This window comes from Penaeus vannamei, chromosome 35, assembly GCF_042767895.1.
Source record: "Penaeus vannamei isolate JL-2024 chromosome 35, ASM4276789v1, whole genome shotgun sequence".
In the NCBI taxonomy this organism is placed as follows: Eukaryota; Metazoa; Arthropoda; class Malacostraca; order Decapoda; family Penaeidae; genus Penaeus; species Penaeus vannamei.
Window position 1 is genome coordinate 23,740,079 of NC_091583.1, and position 4,265 is coordinate 23,744,343.

Below are 4,265 nucleotides of genomic sequence, written 5' to 3' on the forward strand. Positions count from 1 at the left end.
ACATCATCATTTTAAAGCTGATGCATTTGTGGTAGACAAATGGTAGCAGAATAGAAATGTTCATTCTTGTATTTTATTAAATTCATTCACAGATAGCTGTAATTAAGTAGTTTAAGAATCTAGTTGGATTAAATTCATTGTCAAGGGAGGAAAAAAGCTATTGGCCATTATGTATCTCCATTATGTTCATTAAGATGCATATTAGCTCTTATATATTACTCTATTTTCTCTCTCTGGATGTAATGCTCAAATACTGTTAAGAGGATACATTGTCCAGATTATCCATGTTTCAAAAACCTGCATAGATAGTAAAACTGTAATGAAGCTGCAAAGCATACTTTATATTCAGCATTGTGTATTATTATTTACTTTTGATGTTGTACATATATCGTGAGGGAAACACTACCTTCATGAGTCACAAATAATCATGCCTTCTTTTTCTGCTGCTTCACAATCAGTTCAAATTTTGGGCAGTGATAACTTTTGAATGTTTTTGTATTGTTGTTTGTTGTAAGCATTGTTTGTTTATTTTTTTGTTTTTTACTGCTTGGTTGTAAGTTGTTATCATTTAAGAGTAATACGGACATATTTGTAGATGAAGTTCCACTGTGGAACAGATATCTCCATATTTTTAGGTTGAAGAAGACTTGATTTGTTTATAACCTCTTAAGGGTTGAATAAAGTCAGTTACACATTTACTATTATGGTATTCTAAAAGCAGCATCATTACTGTATTTTTTAAGATTTTATTATTGTAGCCAGTGTTTGGAAATCGTTAAACAGCGTTGTGACATTGGCCGTCCCTATTTAGAAAGAGGAAGCTATAAGCTGATATTTTGTTACTTTTCATTAATTGTTTTGATTGTATCTTATATATCAATTGATTATGCATGTGGAGATGCATGTTTGTAAAAGGGAGTGTAAGGTTATAAGCATGTGTGTATTATGCTCTTTTGCTTAATCAGGGAAACTTGTTACTATTTTCGTAGATCACATGTTATAAGGAAGCAAACACATTTTCTTTCTTTCTTTTCAGCATCTTTAAAGTTTTTCATTTTGTTTGCCTAGATATTACTTTACAAAGGTCATTTTTTGATTACTGTTTTACTCAAAGAAAGTATAGAGGTAATAAGTAATGAATGAAGTAGACTCATCATTAGGACTATAAGAATTTCCAATTAAAAAGATCCTTAATTTTCCTATTTAGAAGAGTACAGTTTATCTGTGTCCTCATGTATATCAATCCTCTTCAGTAACCCTTTTTTAAGAAGAGAATCTTGTTGCAATCTGTCGTATCATCAGTATTTCACGATGTTTCCAGCCTATCTGATATCTGATTATGCGCACACTAAGTAGCAACCACTAACCCATAAACTGTCGTATAACTCTTCAGCAGCTGTCCATCAAAATGCTGTATCGTAAGAGCATTCTTTTTAAATGATGCTCACAAATATCCTTATTGAGTTACAGCCTTATGTTTTTTCATATTGATAGTAGAACCTGTCTTTAGTAGTTGGCATCATCATCTTTCTTTGTAATATCAGTGTTTCCTTCGCTGTGATCATGAAAAGACTAGCAGTACTGCCAAGTAAGTGCAAAACAGGCACTTTGCAGTTTATGGGTTAAACATCCATTTTCATTTTGATGCATGTTAAGGCACTCTTCTTTTCTTACTACTGCACTAGGTATTTGTAAGTTTGTAAAAGACAAGGACTGTAGTTTGCTGTAGTAAGTGATATGAAACAAATATGTGCAAGTGACTCTACTGCTACATATTTACTAAATGTAATCTTGGTAAAGAAAATTCAGTTGTTGAAAATGATGGATGATATAAGATATAAACAGATTTAAATGATATAAATGTACAGTAACTAAATATTTTATACATCAAGTTAACTTTGTAAATTTTGATTTGTGATTTTTGATGGTAACCTCTTGAAGTAGAAACCTTCATGAAGTAGAATTCAACATTCTCAAAGGAAATGATAGTTATTTGCCAAGCAGTATGTTCGAATTATATTCTTGATGTGAGTGTAACTGCTATAGTGATAGGAAGTTTTTATCTCTTATGATTCCGTGCACAAGAAAGAAGACATTCCTGCATGAGGTTGATTTTGTTCATTAGTCAGAGTTGATTTATTTTCCATGTTTGAAGTTATTCCTGATTATCATTTTGATAAGGATTTTTTTTTTCTTTTCTTTTTTTCTTTTTTTGCATGTTTCATGTAAATACATTTTTATCTGCTACTGTATAGTTAATCATCATGTTCAACTTGTATAGCCAAGAAATTTTTCCCCCCTCTGGACCCTTGGTTCTGTGCATGTCCTTGTGTCATTCCCAAGGTAGCTATAACTATTTTCAGCCAATATTGTTATTGTACAATTCTGTGGACACCCTGTATAGTTAAACCAGTTGTAATATGATATGATTATGTATTGAACACTACATGTCCAGTAAATAGGCAGAATGAGATGACAATATGCATATTTGATCATCAGATAAGTACATAGGAAGCTTCAGTCTTTTTATATGAAAGAAATAATGGATTCTGTGACTCCCTGCAAGAAATCTCATTATGTTTAGGATTAAAGGTGTGCATATATATTTCACAGATATTGGCAGTTACATTGCCTGGGGGTACCAACTTCTTGATGTTCAATGTCAACACAAAAAAAGATCACTTCAATAAGGTACATATATAGTAAATATCCTGCAAACTCTTTTATTAGTGTGTGTAGTACTTGTATTTTTGTTAAAAGGGAAAGATATTGTAATTTATAAACTCATTCCATATTAATACATATTCCTTATAGTTTTATTTATTTAGCATTGTATTTTTTTGATACTGTTGCATTTGTAACACAGATATAATGTTTTAAGACATATATTTCGTATTAGATACTTTATAGGTTTTATCTGTTTATTGAGAGTGGTATAATGAAAAGATGTGTTGTCCTCTGACCCAGTGCTCTAATCCTTGTATTGGCGACCCTCTTCTCACATGCATTTTTTTCCCTCTTGCTGATTTTTTTCAGTGACAAGAAGGTGAAATGGCCACAATGCAAAATAGAGAATTATGTCAGTGGTATTCTTTTGACCTTGATATTTTACTGTGAGCTATAAAATGCATTACATTCCAGTTATGTGTAAGGTGTGATATTTAATTTCATTTGTTATATTCCTCATGACATAAGGGAAGTTCAGATCTGGTATTTATCTTTGTTTCTAGAGTTCCTATGAATTTGTATTTCATCTTGTCAGTAATTTTTTGTTATAACTCATTAGATGTTTTATTTGATTATACTATTTTCTTTGCAGTAGTTGCATATAGCTAGACCTCTTTGGTGTAAATGAGCATAGTTGATTCATATATCTAGACTTTCATTAAGCCATTTTCACTGCCTAAAAACTGCTTGTGTTCAAAATGATGTGTCAACAAATTTTTCATTGTGGAATGTAGTAGCTCAACAGTATAGTAATGCTAAAGAATAGTAATAGTAATACTCTTGGCTAGAGACTAGCATATGGGCAAATAATGCAGATTGATAGATCTGTTTTGATTTGTATCAATATCATGATTTTGGGTGTTAACATTTGTTTGGAATTTCAGTGTATTAACATTGTCATCCTAAGGACAAAATAAGTCATAGTAATTTTTTAAAAAACATGGTTAAATTCTGGTACTGCATACTCTACCAGGTGAAAGAAATATGCATTAATGACAATAGTAATTGTAGTATTAGGATAAACAACTGCTGCAGAAAGGGATGAGATCATTCATATTGTGGGTTGTGAAAAAGAGGAGACATTAAGAATTGAAAGATGATTGTCCTTTGTTTCTGTTTTTCTAAAAGGTTTAATAGGCTACATTTTATTGATACCCAATTCATTTTTAGGGTTATTAAGATATGTGTTCTGCTTACATTTTATAAGCAAATAAAGGTACCAAGCTTAGCAAAATCTCAAAGAAATTGGTACTACGCTTGAAAGATGTATTTGTAAAATCTACTTCTTTATTTGCTATGTAGGGAGAAGGGTAATATTTTTAAAGGTATGTACATAAAGTGACTGTAAGGTCTCAGGTGTTATTTGTACATATTGTAAAAAAAGAAATTATAATGAGAGTGGAGTCTAGAATATAATATAGAAAATGTGATGTTTCAAATTTTTTCAAGCAGTGGATGTCATGTAATATTCATATTTAAGGACTGTCATCAAGAACAGGACAATATTAGTGATGTATCCAGTGACACATCAGGTCTCA